The 20705-nt window shown below is 37.2% G+C and overlaps 1 protein-coding gene and 1 long non-coding RNA gene across 6 annotated transcripts in view; one reads left to right on the plus strand and one right to left on the minus strand.

Moving 5' to 3' along the window:
- Positions 1-20705, plus strand: part of CPEB3 (cytoplasmic polyadenylation element binding protein 3) — a 164725-nt gene that overhangs the window by 8081 nt on the left and 135939 nt on the right. Inside the window, exon 1 of one of the 5 annotated variants that reach the window (XM_074373956.1) lies at positions 18243-18377. The exons of 3 other annotated variants lie outside the window; for them this stretch is intronic. The gene's annotated coding sequence lies outside the window, so the exon portion shown is untranslated. Of the gene's footprint in view, positions 1-18242; positions 18378-20705 lie in introns of those variants that run through there. One more of the 5 variants, XM_074373957.1, reaches the window with a different exon arrangement.
- Positions 1622-20639, minus strand: LOC123613130 (uncharacterized). Its single transcript, XR_006720481.2, has 3 exons — positions 20255-20639; positions 18212-18309; positions 1622-8630 (listed from the first exon to the last, which is right to left on the minus strand). It is a non-coding gene; the product is annotated as an uncharacterized LOC123613130 (long non-coding RNA).

Here is a 20705-nt window from a genome sequence, read left to right on the forward strand (position 1 = left end):
GTATACTACTTTGGATGATGAGACTAAATATGGGGAGATATTTTCATTTTATTCCCTTATGATTTCATTTTCGCCACGAGCATGTATTTTAGAGTTAAAAATTTTTAGTTAAATTTAAAAAGAAAAGAAATACTTGGTACAAGTGGAGGATGATTAAAGGCTTTTAAAAAGTCACATTATTGTGTTTTGCTTATTATGGAAAAGCAGGAAGAAAGAAACAAAATCTGACTGGAAAGTGTGGCCTGTAATCATTCAACAAATATTTGCTGAACACTTGGCTGCCTTAGGTCCTTTCTGGACAAGGTGGAATATCAGTAAATAAAATATCAAGTAGCAGCCACATGTGAGGCACTCTATGAAGTGCGGTGTCTGGGAGGGGATTGAAATTTGAAAAAGATATGACAAATGCCTTCAATGGGCACTTGTTGGCATCTACTTACTGAACACCAATATGTGGCATGTGCCGGGCCCTTTACACACATTATTTCCAATCCTGACAATGACCTTATCAAATAGATGGCTGTGTCTCCCATATCGTAGATGAGAATACTGAACATTGGAAAAATGAAGTCATAGCAAGTAAGTTGCATAGCTGACATTTGAATCCAGGTATATCTGACTTCACTGGATAACAGTGTATGAATATGTGGATAGTTAACTAACAAGTAAAAAAGAAAGTGATTTATTGCAAGAGCATTCACAGGACTACCCATGACTAATTGTTGAAGAATTTTACAGATAAGTTGCCTAATTGCTCAGAGATGGGAAATGAAATTGTTGCATATGGGAGTGATCTGGGCAGGCTTCCTAGTGGAGGAGTGGTTTGAATTGGGACTTGAAGAAGTATATGGATGTATAAAGAGTAAGGCTGAGTGTCAGTCTTTACTAAATGCCTAGAGTTGGGTCTAGAAACATCTTACCTAATCACTTTAGCTCCATTCGAGAGGTGAGGAAACAGCCGTCCTCCTCTTACCCTCACCCCCTGCCAGGTATAGGCAGTTAAAAGGCATTAATTTTTGGTGATCTGATAGGTGTGAAGTGAGATTTCATTTTTATAGTCAAATGTTTATCTCTGTTTTATAGCTTCTGGGTGTCATCTCTTGGGTACAATGAATTAATGTTAGAAGAGAAAGTGTGCATAATAAACTAAAAAATCAGGATATACTCTTTTGGGAGAATAGATATTCAGCGTAAGTAGTTTCCTTCTTCTTAGAGAGTTTTAGGCCTTTATGAAGGTATTATGGTTCAAGACCCTGCAGCTGAAATCTCAACTTGGTTAAGTCTGAGGAAGATTTATTTATTTATTCAGCATCGTTTCTTGAACTCCACCTATGTACCAGACACTGTGGATGATATTGGGGATACAAAGATGCGAATAATACATTGTTACACTGTTCTTGTCATCAGGTTGTTTACTATTTAATAGAAGAGACAAGTAGTCATATATTTACAGTATATGGAAATCTGAGCCAATATACATGCACACACTCCCTGAAACCTAGGAATCTTCCTTAAGTCGTCTTTCTCCTTCATCCCCCTGCCCTTAAGTCAATCACCAAGTGTGATCCATTTATCTCCTAAATATCTCTCAAATCCACGTACTTGTTTCTATTCCCCCTGCTTTCACCCCAGTCCGGTTGACTGTCATCTCTTAGCTGGGACCACTTACTAGTCTCATAATTGGTCTCCCCACATTTGCTTTCATCCCCGATCAACTGATTTGACAATTGGCCTCTCCAGTCTACTCTTTTTTCCTTTGATTCCCTAATAGAGTGACTTGTTAAGAACTGTGGAACTTACCATGTTACCTGCTTAAAATCCTTCTGTGGCCTCTTTAAATCCTGGTGAGAAGGAGCCAGTAGAAAGCATACACTTAGCAATTTGGAGAGAAGAGGAATAATCCATAAATTACACCTTTTAGAATCTAAGCTTCATGAGGACAGGACAGGACCATACTTGTTTTGTTCACTATTGTAACCCCAGTGCCTTGCACAGAGCATGGCCCTTGGAGGGTGTTCAGTAAATATTTAGTGAATTAAAAAGAGAGAGATTTCTAAGGTGGGATGTTTCATGGGAATTAGAAGTATGAATACAAACTCATGGTTTTATAGATACAGATATATAGGTAAACCCAAACAGATGTGTGCATACGTATGCTTTTAGCTCTGTCTGCTGAGAGGGCCTAAAGCAGTTATACCCCAGAACCCATGAGTATACCTAGTGCTATTTCCAGTAAAGGGAGCCAGGGCTTTTTGGAGGAATTGCTAATTCTAGACTGGTATGAAAAGTACATGGGCCTGGAACATCTGCAGTGCCAGGAAGTAGGAATGTGCTAAAAAAAAAACAAACAAAAAAACGATGGGACTATGTCAAAAGGACCTAGAAGTCAACTTGAAGGGATCCTAATGGCTAAGTCAGGGATATTTTGAGTAACATGATAAGTAATAATAATGAATAATAACCCATAGAATAAAATATGAATCCATGAGTCTGTGCTTATAAAAATACATTAGTAAATCAGAGGAGAAGGAAAAACTCTTACAGGAGCATTCCACCTAATTAGAAGGGTTGATGAACACCACAGGACTAATTGATGTAGGCAAGCATCATTAATGGATGCTAAAATTAGTGGGTGAAAGTATGTTGATAAACAGGATATTCATATAGTCAGGAAGTATCTTCCCAAAGACATTTAAGTAAAAAGGGAAAAAGAGGAGCTTTACATTGGAGAAACCTGGCAGACAGTACCTTAATCACGTGATCAAAGTTATCTTCACCACAGTGGGACAAATCCCCATCATGTTCCTTCTGACATGATGCACTGTCTTGGACACAGCATGACTTCTGTGTATTATTATTGCCAAAAGTGTGTGACCTGAATCTGATCATGAGGAAACATCAGAGACACCAAAATTGAGGGCCATTCTACCAAATAACTAGCCAATGCTCTTCGCAAGTGTCAAGGTCATGAAAGACAAAGGCTGAGGAACTGTCCCATATTAAAGGAGACTAAGAAGACATGGCATCTAAATGCAATGTGTGGGACATTAGTGGGCCATTGGTAAAACAAGCTCTGTAAATTAGAAAATAGTATTGAATCAATATTAATTTTCTGTTTTTGACAATTATGCTGCAGTCATTCAAGATGTTAGTGGGTGAAATGCGGGTGAAAAGGATAGAGAAATTATTTTTTGTAACATTTTTGTACTTCTGAAATTACTTCACAATGAAAAGTTTTTTTAAAAAGTAAAATAAAACCCTACTTCTAATGGCTTTTGTATTGCCCTTGCTTACAAACTTACTTTACTCCCTCCCTCAGCTTCCCAACTGAATCCTGAGCTCTAGCATACTAGCTACTGGCTTTCTTCTTTAGTTCCTTGAATATACCATGTCTCCTCTTCAGAGCCTGAAGGCAGGAAGAAGCATGATGTTCTCTTTGAATGGAACCTACTTCCTTTGAACTTTATCCTTTTATTCTTTAAGGCTCATCTGACTTACTTTGGAAATCCACTCGGTGGCCTCCTTAATCCAGGTCCCAACATTATATGGTTTGATAACATCTGGTACTTTTCCATAGAATTTTTATCACAACTACCATGAAATTACTTATCGTGGAATTTACTATTTAAAGTGTCTCTCACTCACTAGAAATAAATGGTCTTAAGGGTTGGAGGGATCATGTCTTCTTGCTCGATGTTATTGTCTTAGTACCTTGCACAGATTCTCAATGACTATTTGAGTAATTAGTGCAAGTCATGCAATGGAGCACTCCCCCCAAATAAAAACAAAACCAACTTGTATGAAACTGGACACAGGAGATGTTTTAAGTTTGAGGAGATGAAGTGGGGGCCAGAATTGGTGGCAGTGACAGAAAAGGATAGATGGAGGAGTCTTATCACAGAAGGAGCCATAGGACTCGATAAAGGAAGAGAAAGGTAAAAAATGATTCAGGGTTAATCATCAGCTGCAGAAAGGTACACAGCTGAAATGGCACTTGAGTCACTTTTCCAGCAGTATTTTTTAAAAGTATGTTTCTAAACATTTGGACATAAAGTCTGTTTATTTTTAATAAAAATGCTAAATGTCCCTGGTAAAATACTATATAATGTGGTAAATACTAATCGGCATGCTAATCAGTATTTTTGGTAGAATAAAAATTACTAGAGTATTTTAATACAAATACTATATACCCATGGTAAAATACTGTGTGCCTCAATAAATATTAAATGATAAAAATAACTATGAGAATCTCTGAGTGTCTCTGTCGTGGATTCTGCGGTGCTCCAGTCCTCTTCATGAGTAATGTACTCATTCCTCAGCTACTGGGAATTTTAGTTCCTGGTGGTGCAAAGCTTTGTCCTTTCTGGGCATTGCCTATCTTTGGGCTATGCTGCCAGGAACTCACAGCCAGTGACTGGCTGATTTAAGATGCAATGACCCAGCTTCCTTGCCCCACTTGAGGACAAGTCTGAGGGACCACCACCACAGCTATCACAATTATTGACTGAGTTGCAACCACTTTGAGGGGTCAGTGTCTCCCTCTCACTATTCTGGCCTTCCTCATTTCATTGCTGATGTATATGCCTCAAAAAAATCACTTGCATGAAAAACTTGGTCTCCAAGGAACCAAGGAACCTACCTTACAACACTATCTAATCTGCCTACTCTCTAAAGGTTGCCATCATTGGAACCTCTTTGTGTGTGTGTCTGGATTTTGTTTTTGTTTTCTTCCCCTTATGTACCAAAAAAGTACCCAAATTAAATGTATAGCCTGATGAATTTTCAAAAGCTCAGCTTTATTTTTATCAAAGAAAGAACAAGAAAATGAGTTTGGGTAGTGTGAGAACCACCTACATTTACAACTTCCTCATGGTGAAAACTTTGAGAGGGAAGGGGGTGTTGCCAAGGAAAGTTGGAAGTTTCTCAGATTTTAAAAGAGCAAACAGTTTTGCTTTTTTGGTTGACTGCAGTGCACTCTGAAATGAGAGGAACATTCTAGGTATACTTCGTAATGCATTTAGGTGAAATGGGGCAAGTAATGACTATCAGGAACCAGAGGAGAAATTGAATCATTTCACGAGGAAGAGAGAGGAAAAGATGATCTCCCTGAAAGTTAAGTGATGATCTCCCTGAAAGTTAAGTATCTACAAATCATACATGTCAAAATACTGCTAAAATTTTGAATAACCAAGATTTTTCTATTAATCATGCTCTTTATTACTGTTTTTCTGATTTTTAAAGTAAAATTTCAAGACTCCTTCCATGTTTTTGTTTATCAATGATACGTATAGCTTTCACTGAGGGTATTTAGTTCACCTTGTGTTCAATTCTTTCTGTCTCTAACACCACCACCCTCGTCCTCGTCTGGATGATACAGTAAGTAGTTGGCCTCCTAGTCAGCTATCTCTGTTTCCACTCTTACGCTCACCCCAGTCTGTTCTTCACACACACAACCACGGTGGCCTTTTTAAAGCATAAATTAGATCACGTCATTTCCCTGCTTAATACCCTCCAGGGGATTCCCATTACACTTAGGAAAAAAATCCAAAATCTTAATTTAGCCTAAAAGGCGTCGTGCCAAATGGCTCCTGCCTACCTTTCAGACCTCGTCTGGTACCGCTTTCTCTTTGTTTACTTGCTCTCTCGCTTGGATGTTCCTCTGAAGCAGGGATCAGAAAACCAAGAGGGGCCAAATTTTGCCAGAGGCCTATTTTTAAACTGCTGGTGAAGTAAGGAGGGTTTTTTACATTTTTAAAGGATTGTAAAACAACTACTACAATAGGGACAAAAACAAATCTGCAACAAGAGACCTGTGATTTGCAAGCCTAAAATGTTTACTGTGTGGCTCTTTTACAGAAAACTTTTGCCAACTTCTGCTCTAAAGGCTTTTCCCTTCTGCTTTAAGATCTTCATTTGAGCTGTTCTGTTTGCATCCTCCACCACCAGTCTTCACAGCGATGGGTCCTTTTCATTCACTCACTTCATCATGGAGGCCTTTAATGACCAGCTCCCCAGATATACCTTACCCAGAAATACCTTACCAGATTCTTCCAATCACGTCACCCTTTTTGTCTTTATAGCACTTACCCATATCTAATATTTCTTATTCATTTTTATTTTTTCAATTACCATACCCCTGGCTCCCCCTGTGCAGAAAGATCTTTTCTTTCTTGTATACCACTTTTGAGTTTTCTTGATCTTGCATTTAGACGGAAGGGATAGTGAATGTTGGGAGCCTACTATATAGTTGGTGCTCAGTAAATGTGTTGAATAAGTGAATCTGCAGATTATTTTTACCTTTGAAGTTTGGAGATTGTGCCTTTTTTTTTTTTTTTTTTGTCCTCCCTGGGAGACCCGTGGTGCAAACTGCAGCGAAGAGCCACTTTAGAAAGGAGAGGCCAAACACAGAGAACAAACAGATGAATTTCTCTTTTCCTCCTCCTTGCTTTCTCTGGGAGAGGCCGCTGATGGAAGAGTGGGATGTTTCAAAGGGATGTCTCAAGGACTTATTTTAAAAAAGACAAAAAAAAAAAAAAAAAAAAAAGAGGAGAGAAACCATTTCTTCCTTTCATCTTTTTCTTTTGAGAGAGGGGCTCTTTTTGAGTGGTGAGGCTAATGGAGGCCTCCTTCTCTAAGAGGCTCCGAGGCTTCCAGCTGAAGAGTTTAGGTGGAGGTCTCTGCTTGGGAGAGGAGCCAGGCCTGGGCTCAAAACAAGCTGGGAGCAACCTGAATGGGGCTTGTTCTAGGTAGTCAGGTAGCGGGGGTGGGGGCGGAAGATAAAGGCCCAGTAAGCCCAGGTCCTGGAGTTTTCTGGAGTTTAGTTATTTCAGTTTGTCAGGCCACATGTTTTGACTTTTGGTTTAGAAAAAATATGGTCACTAAAGCACTGGGAGGCAGAAACCTGACTGTAAAGAAAATACAGGCATTGTCCTCCAGATTGTGCCTGGGTGTGGCAGGATGTGAGGTGTAAGAGTTAAGCTTTAAAGCTTGAGTTTTGGAGTCAAAACAGACCTGAGTTTATTCATCTCTAGTTATGTCACTTTGGGCAACTTAGCTAGCATTTCTAAACCCTGATTTCCTTACCTGAAAAAATGAGAATGATAGCTTCTCTCTTTTAGGATTATTACGAGGATTAACTGATAAGGCATGTAAAATGTTTATTTAGATGCCTGTATAAATAAGTGATCAGTTAGTATAAACATCCTCCTCATCATCATCATCACCAGATGATGAAGAAATTCTGTGAAGCTACAGATTTTGAAACTAATAAACAATGAAATCTGTATCCTCTAGCAGTTTAAGGATATGTTCCACTGTATTCTGCTTCCATAAATAGGAAACAGGCTATGGAAAGAGGATAAGAAATATCTGGGTAGCAAGATCATTGTTGCTAGAAGTATGGGCTTAACACAACTCAATTTGACTCCCAATATTAAGTAGAAAAGAGACGAGGAAATCTGCACATGAGTGTAGACCTTCCAGATAAACTCATCTGCATGTCAGTATTAGCTTTGGATTTCATACGTTGACCTCTACTGTTTTATAGTTTATTAAAAATGCCCTTGTACATGGTAATATAATTCTGATGATTTAGGTAGGGCAGCTGTTGTTATCTCTATTTTATTCTAGAGGAAACAAAGACTGAGAAATTGAGAATATGGATTTTAGAGTCGTATTGCTGGGGTTTGAATCCTGGCTCCTCCACTTCCCAATGGTATAACCTTAGGTGAGTTACTTGAACTTCCCAGAGCCTCAGTATCTTCATCTGTGAAATGGAGGTAATGAAGGTACATATCTCTTAGGATTGTGTGAAATCATTCATCATGTAACAAAGTGCATGGTATGACAAATAGTATGTGCTCAGTAAATATTTGTTATTGTTATCGCCCAGGCACAGGCAGCTAATAAGTGGTAATGCTAGTATCTAAATTTAGGTAATTGGATTTCATGCCTCATGTCCTTTCCACACACCACCTCCCGTAATATTAATAATGTTGACTCCCTGCCACCGTGATGATGTATGATCCGTAACATTAGGACAGGTGGTCTAATTTGTTTTTTCAGAAGTGCTAGGAGATCCCTCTTGGAACAGTTGGCACACATATCTGTTTCTTACCTTCCTCAGTAGGAGAACAGCTATGGCTTCAGGACAGAGCGACACCAAAGAGCTCTGGACTTTGGTTCATTTGGTTGGAGCAAACTGCTGAGGATACCAGTGTGCCACATGAGAAGACTAAGATAGCCTACATTAAACTGAACCAATGGGAGACTTGTATCGTTAACTAGTTAACTAGTTGTTAACTAGTAAGTTGGAAGACTTGAATTCTAACCCTGAATCTACCGCATATTAACTATATCTTTAACATCTCTGAGCCTGAGTTTCTACATCTTTATTTTTTGTTTTTGTAGCTTTATTGAGGTATTATTGACACCCACGTATTTAAAGTAGGGATTCCAACAATCTTCGTTGGTGCTGTCTCCTATTCACATAGTCCCTTTGTGAAAATTTGGACAAGGTGCCCTTTCCTCCAGGCAGATGCAGCCCAGCCATGAAGGTCCATTAGCTTGGTGAGCAAAGCAAGTACTAGATTTCAGTCGCCACTAGCCTCCATGGCCAGCCTTCTGGTGCTCTGAAAAAAACAAACACGAGGGCCCTGTCTGTGCTGTCTTTCCACTGCACAGGGCTGTTAACATCAAATGAGATAATAAGATCAAGGAGTTTGGAGAAGTCTAATCCCCTCTGTGACTGAAAGGCACTGATACCACATAAACACTATTTGGTTTCAAATACCAGGATCCCAGGGTGACCTGGGTACACTGACTATTGCCCTTCCCTTTGGTTGTGATGATCCTGGTGGCTCATTAACTTGTACAACACCTATTGTGTACTTGTACAGAGGTTGTGGTCAAGAAAAGTTTTCTCCATCATTTTCAGACCTGGACCAACCTTGCTGTCTAGATCCTTGAAGACTAAAATCAGTTCTTTTGATGAGTCATCCTCTCGAAGACAATCATGTTTTTAGAACCTCCTGGACTGAGACTGACTCTTGCCCGAAGGTGGAATTTGGAATCCTTTGGATAGAGCTTATCTCTGGTTTTCAGGCAAAGGTCATTGTTTAAAAGCTTTGTGTCAATGAGAGAAAGAAAAGTTGCTGAACTACAGTTTGCCCTCTTTTCACACCTTTGAAGCTCAAGCTGTCTGCTGAGCTGTTTAGATCAAGTAGGACCAGAGGACCTGCTTATATGAGTCACTAACAAAAAGACAGTTTAGAGTCAGACAAACATGAAATTAGGTCCCAGTTCTGACACTTAGTAGTTTTGTGACCTTGGGCAGGTCAGTCATCTTTCTGAGTTTCCATTTTGTCATCTGTAATTAGGGATAATAATAGTACTTACCTCATAGATTTATTGCGTGGATTAAATGAACTAATATATAGAAAGCACTTAGCACACAGTATATGCTCCATAAATGTTGGCCCTTATTACCAAGCTCCCTGCAAGATACTCTACCAGATTTTGAAGAAAAACAAAAGTATAAGTTCCAGGGCCTTCCCTTTAGAACCTTAGAGTTCTAGTTGGGGAGTTAACATAATTATACTAGAAAAGGTAAGTAGAAACGCAAAAGCTATGAATGTGTCGTACAGATAGATGCTATTTTTAAGAACTGGTCTTTGAACTAAGCCCCCCAAAAAGATGAGATTAGTATAAGTAGAGAGGATGAGAAGAAGGGTATTCCAAATGGAATCCGTAATATCAACAAGGTTCAGAACCATGGGTAGACTGATTTGCCTGGAGAAGTCAGGATAATGCTATCTGGGAGCATAAGTTGGGATTGGAAGGCGAGCGCCCTAAATACTAGGGTGAGTGTTTGCTCTTTTCCTGTAGATAATGATGAGTGACCCGATGGATGAAACTGGCATATAGAAATGTCCAGCAGACAACTGGAAAGCTCTTGGGAAAATGCTCCAAGCTGTAGCTAAAATTTGGGGGATGGAAGTTGAAACAATGGAAGCTGGTGATACTTCTAAGGCTAGCTCCTTGAGAGGTACCTGTTGATTCCAAGTTCATGGGAGCAACTTTTGAACAGCATTTTTTAAAAATTGAAGTATAGTCAGTTTACAATGTGGTGTCAATTTCTGGTGTACAACACAATGCTTCAGTCATACATAAGTATACATATATTCCTTTTTGTATTCTTTTTCACTGTAAGCTACTACAAGATATTGAATATAGTTCCCTGTACTATACAATATAAACTTGTTTATCTTGAACAGCATTTAAAGTGAAATGGTGAAACTGTCAGGAGATTTGAAGAACAACTTAAAACAGTAAGTGGCTAGGGTTTTCCTCTCCGAAGTCTTTGGGAAGCACACATGGCCTTCCAGAATAACATTTTAAAATGAAAATTTTAAATATAAAATGGCAGTTGTTATAGGTGGAGAAGAAGTAACCCACGTAAAACTTAACTATATTTTCTGAAATCATTCTGCAGTTCTTGCAGTCTCCAGGAGGTTCTTGTAACTGAGTTATGACAAAGAGTAGGAAAATAAACAAGGTATGGTTGACTGAAGGGAGGTATGCTGTAACAAAAACGTTTTGTAAAGGAGAGGGCATTGTAGTGGGGGAACTCAATTTACCATTGGATAAAATCTAAAAATAGTGTGGGATGCTTTTTTAAGAGTACAAATCTAGTCTCTTTGTAAGTTTACAAATTTTTGATGCATAAAACTTTTTATATAAAAATAACTGGTCTACTGAACATTATTCAGACCCAAGATAAACACAGATACATGAAATATATATGAATATTAAGTTTTTTCTTTTTAAAACTGAGATATAATTGACATATAGCATTATTGTTAGTTTCAGCTGTACAACGTAATGACTTGATATTTGTGTATATTGCAAAATGATCACCACAATAAGTCTAGTTAACATCCATCACCACTCATAGTTGAAAGATTTGTTTTCTTGTGATGAGAACATTAAAGATTTACCTCTCTTAGCAACTTTCAAATATATAATACAGTATTAACTATAATTTCCATGCTGTATAGTACATCTCCATCCATAACTTATTTATTTTATACTGGAAGTTTGTACCCTTTGACCACCTTCATGAATATTAGGTTTTAAAATAAAATTAAGTATACTGAAGTCTAGTAACATAGAAACATAGACGAAAGGTGTTCATCTTTTTCTCTCTAAAGGAATAGACAAATGTACGTATTTATATGACATTCTTTGAAATGAAATCTCCAGCTGATAAACATAGACTGTAAGTACCTATCTACTATTTCATTATCACATGAAAGTATGTTGAAGAAGAATGACAAAGTATTAAACATATTAGGATGCTAAAAGGGGTTTAATCTCATTTGGCATATCAAAAGAGTAGAGACATTTTTCTTCATTAGGTTATTATCAGAACAACCAGTATATTATTCTTTATTGTATGCAGTATTCATACATTGTTTTCATATTAGAAACTCATTTCTCTAGGAAGTATAAACTGCAATCTTTCTTAAAAATTTTGTTAATATGTATCAAAAGACTTAATAGTATGCCTTTCAACCAAGTCGTTTTTTCTTTAGAAATGTGGCTTTAAGGAAACAATCAGTTTGGAAAATAGTGAAAACTTAGAAACAAATTAAATGCCCTGCAACAGGAGCAAGGAGAAAAATTAATTACACCAAATTTTAGTATGGAATATCTTCACTAAATATTAAATGTAGTGTCATTAAACATAGTGTTCTAAAATAAATTTAATGGCAAGAGAATTTCTCTTCGTCTAAAGTTAATTTAAAGAAGTGCTCTCAGCCTCTATAAATTGAGATAAAAGATACTTTCTCCTTTTTCTCTATGTTACAGGCCCAGTGTTTGGGTTACAGAGATGAATATAGTCCTGATCCTGGAGCTATTGCAGGAAAGACAGATGTGTAAACAGATAATTGCACTAAAGCATGAAGAATTTTGTAATAGAGATGTATGTGTGGTATAGAGGTATATAAAAGAAAAAAATAGGCAATTCTGCTCACATGGTCAGGGAAAGCTGCAAAGAGGTGACATTTGAACTGGATTCTAGTGGGTGAGTAGGAGTAGGTTACCAAGAGGTAGAAAGTTATTTCAGGCAGAAGGAATGTGTGCAGAGGCATCTGTGGGAGAAGAGGTGCGGTGGGATCCTCAGAGAGAAAAGTTGTTAGTTAAATAGTGGTTTGGAACTTAACAAAAAGATCTGGTCTGTGGGGGATGGTATAGCTCAGTGGTATAGTGGAGTGTGTGCTTAGCATGCACAAGGTCCTGGGTTCAATCCCCAGTACCTCCATTTAAAAATAAATAAATAAGCCTAATTATCCACCCCCCCCACCAAAAAAAAAAAAAAAAAAAACCAAAAAACAAAACCCAAGAAATAAATTTAAAATAAAAATAAAAAAATAGTTGGACAAATTTTTTTTTTAAAAAAGGAAAGAAATGTGCAAAGTAAAATATTAAAAAAAAAAAAAAAAAGAAAAAAAGATTTGATCTGGAATCCCAGGTAGTGATGAACCTAGTTTCCCAGTTCCTTGAATGTCATACTTTCCAGGGAGAGTGTAGGATTAGGAGAACCCAGGGGGAAGCTGTATTTAGTGGCCAAGCCACTGAGAAGAAACATCAGAAGTAAAGAACCAGGAGAGCAGTGTCTTCAAAGAAAATGGAATACTGTTCTGTTCATTTCCTTCTGCTGTGTTACAAATTGCCACAAGTTTAATGGCTTAAAAAAAAAAGTTCATTTAATAACATGGTTCTGTAGGTCAGCATGACTGGGTTCTCTGTCTAGGGTGTCATACCCATTTTCAAGTTCATTCTTGTTGGCAGAATTGCAGTTACGGGACCAGGGTTCCTGTTTTCCTTCTATCCTGGAATGTTGGAGAGTCATCTTAGAATTCTGCTTACTACAAGTGTTTTATGAAGGATGAATGGCAAATAAAATAAAATAAAAATTGAAACAGTGTCCATTAGTCATTGGTGACTTTGGTAAGATCAGTAGCAAGAGCACTTTTAGCAGGATGGTAGGGGCAGAAGCCGGATACAGCAAGTTTGGGGAGTCAACTGGAAGTGAGAAAGTGGAGCTAGGATTTAGAGATTTCTTTCAAACAGCCTGTCTGGAATGAGAAGGAGAAAGTTGGGCATAATTAACTAATGAACTGAATCTCAAGGAAACTAGATAGAATGAGCTCTAGATTACAGATGGAGGGATTCATTGTGGACCTGTAGGGGACTCAGTTTCTTCTGAGATAGGGGGAAGGAAGTATGGGTGGGGATACAGATAAGTTTGTAAGTGGGGGGCTTGGTGGTAGGGAGCTGAGAAATTGAGGAAATTACTGCCTAATAGCTTCAGTTTTCTCTTAGAGTTTAGTGACAAGGTCAGTAAGCAAAAACAGGTGAAATTTTGGAATCGCTACTTTGTGTCTAGGTCTCTCATAAAGTTGCTGAATGAATGAATGAATGAACTCAAGGCTAATGGATAGAGAGGCAAGAAATACAAAGAACACCAGGTGCTCTTCAGATTGCCTACCGAACCACATGTGACTCATGTGGCTCCCCTTTGCTCCCTTTCTCTTGTTTTGTTCTCAATTAGTCTGCCCTAGACTTGTTTAACAGGTCCTTACTCAGAGGATGTGGACATCCTGCTTGTAAATTGCCTTAGGCTTTAACAATCTTAAAACTTTCTAGGTTACTTAAGCGATATCTAATTTACCATAGTTGACCAAAATTATTCTTCCCTCCTTAGGCTGTGAGGTCTTTGAAGTCAAGGAATTTGGGCTTTTTTCATCTTTGCACTTAGTGTCTCTAATACAGGTCTGGCACAGAGGAAGCCCCCCGTTTATTTCTCTCAGATGACCCAGACTTAAGCCTTCGTATTTGGCCAGATTGTGCTATTTTTTTCTCTTTACCCTACAGAAGATAGTTAACCCTTACAAATACATGTATATGTTTTATAAATTTAAAGAAAGTTTAACAAAAATGTAGAAAAGTGCAAAAATCATTGTGTCTAGTTTTCTGCATTTTTGAAGTCAATATACCTGTGTAACAAGTGTCTAGTTCAAGAAAGTGTATCACCAGCATCCCTGCAGCCCCCTTTTATGTCCTCTACCAGTCGTTCTCTGCAAAAGTAACCAATATGCTATCTCCTAGCCCCATTAATTAGTTTTATTAGAACTTTGTATAAATGGAATCATGTAGTCTGTACTCTTCTGTATCAGGCATCTTTCACTCAGCATTGGATTCATGCAGTTCATCTATGTTTTCCTATAAAGTTGGAGTCTATTCATTATCTTTGTCTTATGATATTTCATTATATGACTAGATCACAAATTTACTTTTCCAATCTATTGTAGATGGATATTTGTGTTGCCTCCAGGTTTGGGCTATTAGGAATAATGTTGGTTTGAACATGTCTTTTGGCCAACATATGTTTGCATTTTTATTGGGTATATATCTAGGTGCAGAATTGCTGGGTCATAAGGTGTGTGAATGTTTGCTTTAACAGATCCTGCTAAATAATTTTGCAGTGTGGTTGTATGCTTCCGTCAGCAGTGTTTGAGAATGAGTTGCCTCACACCCATGCTAATGTTTCGTGTTGTCTGCTTTTTCCAATTTTAGCCATTTTTTTTTTTTGCATTTCTTGGATGATTAGTGAGGTAGAACACTTTTTAATATGCTTTTTAGCCATTTGAATATCTTTTGTTGAAGTCTCTTGCTCGTTTTTCTTTGGGATGTCTACCTTTATTAATTTGTAAGGGTCCTTTATATATTTGGATTAAAAGTCCTTTATTGAAAAATATATATACTGCATATATTTCTCTCATTCTGTGATTTTTCACTATAATGCTGTCTTTTGGTAAACAGATGTTCTTAATTTAATTAGTTTAGTTTACCAAAATTATCCTTTGTTACTGTTTTTGTGACCTGTTGAAGAAATTGTTGCCTATTCTAACGTCATGAATATATTAGCCTGTGTTCTTTTGAAGGCTTTATTGTTTATGTTTTACATTTAGACCCACAATCCATCTGGAATTGATTTTTGTGTGTGGTGTGGCAAGGATGAAGGTCTCTTTTTTGCCATATGGCTATACAGTTGACTCCAATATCCTTTACTGAAAAAAACCATCCTTTCATTACTGCAGTTTTACTGTTTTCATAAATCTGGTCATCATACACATGTGGATCTGTTTCTGGAATTTTTTTATTCCATTTGTCTGTTTGCTTATCCTTGAGCCAAATACCATACAGTCTGATTACTATAGCTTTGTAATAGGTCTTGATATCTCATAGTGTGAGTCTCTCCAGGTTTATTTTTTGCTATCAGGATTGCCTTGGCATTCTTGGCCCTTTGCATACAAATGTTAATTTAATTCAACATATATCTACTGGATACCTATTTATTATGTGCTAGGCACAGTGATGGATGTTGGGAATATAACTGTCAGTAAGATGGGCCTGGTCTTTTCCTTACAGTTGGGAAAGCTATTCATAGAGAATGAGATGAGAAGAGGGCCTAGGACAGAACCCTGAGGAACTCAATGTTTAAAGTCAATTAGCAAAGAAGACTGAGAAAGAGACAGAGCATGTGGGTGTGTGGTGTGTACGCGCGCCTGTGTGGGCTAGTGTGTAGAACCCCAGGTATAAGAAAACCAAGAAAGGACAGCATGAAGGAAGCCAAGGGAAGAAGGTATATCCAGAAAGTGTGGTCAGTTATGTCAATGTTGCTGCAAGGTCAAGCAAGATGAAGACTAACAAAACATCCACTGGACTTAGCTCTGAGTGGCTATTGTGAACTTTCTGTGGAAGGCCTGGGCGTGTATCTTTATTACACTGTAAACTCTTAGATGGAAACAAAGTTCTCTGTTCAATTTGTGCTTAATGAATGTTATTTCATGATGATAATCCTACATATTGCTGAGCATCATAAGGGCCAAAATGGTTTTCTATTTTATACCACTTCCCATTATTGCAGCTAATGAAAAAGTAATTGCTCTTGTAAATGGAGAATAATTTAATACTTACTCAAACCTTGGCTGTTTTAGATAATCAAAAACTATACTTCATCCATCCATCGGTCACTGTCATCGTTCAGCCATCAAGCATACATGGAGCAACCACCAACTACCCAGGGCTCATGAGCGTTGTGCTAGAGATGTGAATAGGGAAGGAAAGGACAGAAGGAAGCCTAGAAAGATGTATTTGACCTAGTATATCTCAATGAGTTAATTTTGAAATTGCAATCTCTATTTTTACAGCTTTCCATGACCATTCAAAAAGGGTGTACAGTTAAAGTTTTGTGACTTAAAGACAAAATTTCAGAAAATGCTTCTGTTCTGCTTAAATGAAAAAACAAGATTTCAGCAGAGAAGGTCTTTGTTCTTGTTGGGGAGCATCCACCTATAATTTATTGTTTGCCTGGTATTTATTTACACCTTGGTATTTATGTCTGATTCATTTTCTTTTTAAATTTGAGTGCTCATTTTAGGAACAGAAGAGCAGAGACAGTTCATTTTCAAATACAATAAAATTATAGTAAGTAATGGCAGTGCTAATTATTTATTGTCATTTATCAAGTCAGAGGCCAAAGTTTATTTTTCTTCATTGTGTGAATTACTAGTAGACCTGTACTTGGGGTCAGGTGGATTGATAAATGCCCAAGTAAACCATTTTCAAGCACACCTGAAAATTTTAATTTCTACTCTACCAATAAAATCTAGACATATTAATTTCAAATAATTTTAAAAATATTTCTTAAAACAAGTCTATGTAAGGATTTTATGAGGGAATTAAAAAAAAAACTTAATTGAAGTATTTGCAAATGTTAAAGTTTGGAAGGTTAGGGAAGTCTTCAGGAATAAGATTAACCTTGAGTTGATCCTTACAGACTCTGGAATGAACATGGTAAGTATAGCACATTGGCAGAAGTAAAGCTTTCTTTAGGAAGGTAGAAGAAGGAAAAAAATGGGAAGTATATGCTAAGTTCACAGTGGGAATAAGAAGACCATTTAGTTCTTTTAAAAAGAGCTTTTGGCAGATTGATTCAAAATGATTTTTTTTCCTCTTAAATTGTTAGTTTTGTTTTTTCCTTAGAAATAACTGGAAACAAAGACTACTGACTGCTGCAAATTGGTAGTCTCTGGTAATGCTACTTTAGTTCTATTTGGTGAAGAGGGGAAATAGAAAATTATGACAGTTTTAAATGATGCTTAACATCTTTAGTTCAGTCAGCATAGTCATCAACTGGCATTTACTCTGAACCCCTTGAGTAGATGGTATTAAACCAGATCCCACAAGAAATAATATCTCCTGCCTATGTGAGCAAAGTGGTAGCCGAACTATTGCTCTCAGAAGCTCTAGGTAATACTGGTTGATGTTAAGATGTGAGATTCATGAGGTTACAATAGGAAAAATGAACACTGGAAAAAAAAATTTTTTTAATAGAAATTGTATCTACTTTCTGTCTTGAATAAAGAAGTCATTGTCCTATGCAATGAAACACTAAATATGTCAAATTACTTTAAAATATTTTACCAAAGATTATCTTAAGATTAAAAGAGTTGAATTTTATTTGATTGTTCATTGTATGAATAATGCAAGGTAAACTTTCATTTTGACAAATAAAATAAGGAGGTGAGTTGATTCAGAGCATATAAGTATAATCTTGAAATAAGTGATTTGTGCCTTCATTGAAAACTCAAATACAGGCAATTTTGGTGTATAGATAAGATGTCAAAAATTTGTGACTGAAACCTATTTTTAACCTGCTCTCCAAGTTTAATATATTTCATATTAAGGTAATTTTCAATTTATAATATTAAACATATTTCTTTTAAATGTGGCCAGATTTTAAATATTTATCTTTCCCTAGTAGTTCCTCCTCCCTTTCTTATCCCCCACCCTTTCTCTTTTGCTCTGGTAGGGTTCCTATTGCTGGCTACCCTGTCATTACAGGTCTAATGCCATTTAAGGTAGCTCCGCTGGGTTTATTTATTTTGAGTCCTAAAATCTAGTTTCTCTTTTAACCTGACTTACTAAATCAAGTTGACAAACCAGTTTATTTTTCACCCTTTGATTTATATTGGTTAGGAAGATACAATGTAATCCGGCACAGCCTCTTTCTCTTGGAATCTGTATTATCGAGGCTTCCTGCTTTCCTGGCTGAACGTGCTTAAATCGGGCAGAGTACCTTGTGAAGGACTTCAGCCCCCACAGTTCCCTGTGTGCGCATGCCCTCTCTTCTTACAGTTGTCAAAGTGCTTTTGCCAGAGCGGTCACATAATCAACCTGAAAGAAGAAAATAAATACTGTACACTTTTTAATTTTATCGATCCTTAAAAACTGGACACTCAAAGGTAACTGCGGCTAAGAATTTATTACTTGAGATTGGGTGATTGCATGTAAAGGAAGATCTATTGTGTATGTGGTGGGGGGAGGGGAAGGAGGTATCTATTTCTCGGACTTTGCTGTAAATAAGCAAAAAGAAAGAAAGAAACAAAAAACCCACCCAAACGAGCAAACTGTACAAGCAGTTGCTGACATTGCATATTAACTTTGTAAATGTTCTCTTAATCTATTGCTTATCTTTTGTTTCAAAGGGTCTTATTTGTTAAAGATGGGTCTTGACCTTGACAGTGAATTTATGCAGAAAGTGAAATTTATGTCTTTAAGGAGTGCTGAGGAGAAATGCGTGTTCCTGGTATGATAAAATTTTTAAAATTCAATAAATATACTAATATTAATTACAGCCTTCTTAAAATATTCTGAGGCCAGCTTACTTTTTGGCTTTTTTGCTGTAGTACAGCATTAATTTTTCCACCAAGAACATATAGTTTAAACTGAAGGCATTAACAAAAAGCATTGGAGAAGCTGAGTGATATTAAAATTATAATCAAATGCATATTTCAGCCATCATGATATGCCTATTGTAAAGACAATTCTAGCCTACTGGAAGAGACTCAAATCCCAGATTATAATGGTTTACTGCAGCACTGCTTAAACCAAGTATGAAAATGTCTCTTTCTGTGTCCATTTCCTTTGGCAGCAATAGAACTTTGTGCTGTTGGGAATCCATGCTCTGCTTGCCTCTTTGTGTCATATTTTACAGTACTGATCAAAGCCATTGTTTTAGACCAAGGAAACTAAGGAACACAAAATCAAGCTTAAGTAGGTTTTACTGGTAGTAGCTAGTAATTTGTGATGTATATTATATTGGGTTGGTTTTTTGACCGGGGAAGTTGGGGAGGGAGGAGTAGAAAAGAGAGTAAGGTGGCTGTGAAGCTTTTCCTTGAGCCCACTGTTTTGTCTATGTATGAAACTTTAAAGTGAAAGATTAACCATTTTAAAGATAGTCTTTAATAAAATAGTAGAACTATTTTTAATCCCATTTCTTAGTCTGACATATTTCCCTTAATAGTTAAGAGTGGTAGCCTATCCGTTTTCCAACACATTTATTTTACAATAGTTATTATCATGAGAATGTCCAAAGGCAAAACTTCTGTGTGTATCTGAATGCCCTTTCACAAGTGCCCTGAGAAAGATGCTTCTCCAAGTATCTGAATTAATTAACTGTATTAAATATATTAATAACTTTGCAATTATACTGAATCATCATCTAAAAATAATTAAATATTTGGTAATATGCTCCTTGAACATTGCAAAATATTTTTCTGGGTCTCAGCACCGTAATATTCATATATTTAAAACAATTAACATGTTCTAAGAGACATCCTCAGTGATAACTATGTATAGAAATCTGGTTTTTGAGTGATTACTATTTTCATCTTTGAATGATAAAACAGGCTATGTGGCAGAGGTGAATATAGCCCTTCTATGCGAAATGGAAAATACCATACGTTCCTTATATGGCTAAATGAAGCAATGATGGCAATGCACTATAATTACAATGTATGAAAATCTGGGACTTTGTACTATGCTATTTTTAACACTTTAGCTAGCATATGGTAATTCAGGGTCTTCAAACCATAATCTTTCACTGCTAATACTAGTAATAAGAGAATGGATTCTAAATTTGCCAAAGTCTTGTGACCAAGGCAGCAGCAGGAGGATTCAAAAATGAAAATCTGGCAACCCCAGAATTATCTTGACTTTCCGCTTAAATCTCAGAGGGATTTTTTTTTAAAGCCCCACCCCCACCCCATCTCACAGCCAGTGTGCCCTGCCCTCCCGTCCTCTTTTCCGCTTTCTCTCCCTCTCCCTCTCTCTCACTGACCTCAAATCCAACCAGAACATTTCTTCACTCTGCAGAGAAATTCTCAGGCTCCTGTTGAGACCTGAACCACTGAGATGCCAAGAAATCTCTTGTGTGGCAGAATTGGAGATGAGAAAATTGGAGAATAAGCAGAAAAACCCTAATCCTTAAAGTAACAAGAAGGAAGCACTTCCAAATGTTTCAATAGATATTTCTCTTTAAAGGCGATGGTTTTTTAATGCCTCCTAACAAAATGGAGTAGCTAAAGCTACTGGGAGGCCAGAGAATGATTGTGCAGCTGAGTCCTCCTCCTAACAAATGCCAAGGATTTCCTCCCTCGTGGCTCGCTGCTGCTAAATGAAACAATTATCAAGGCAAGAAGGCAGTTTGCTAATAAAGGGGGGAAAGACTACTGTTTCTTTAAAGTGCCTGAGCAGGAAAGGGGGAAAGAAAGGGTCGTGTGCGGTGTCTT

This window comes from Camelus bactrianus, chromosome 11 (genome assembly GCF_048773025.1).
Source record: "Camelus bactrianus isolate YW-2024 breed Bactrian camel chromosome 11, ASM4877302v1, whole genome shotgun sequence".
NCBI classification, from domain to species: domain Eukaryota; kingdom Metazoa; phylum Chordata; class Mammalia; order Artiodactyla; family Camelidae; genus Camelus; species Camelus bactrianus.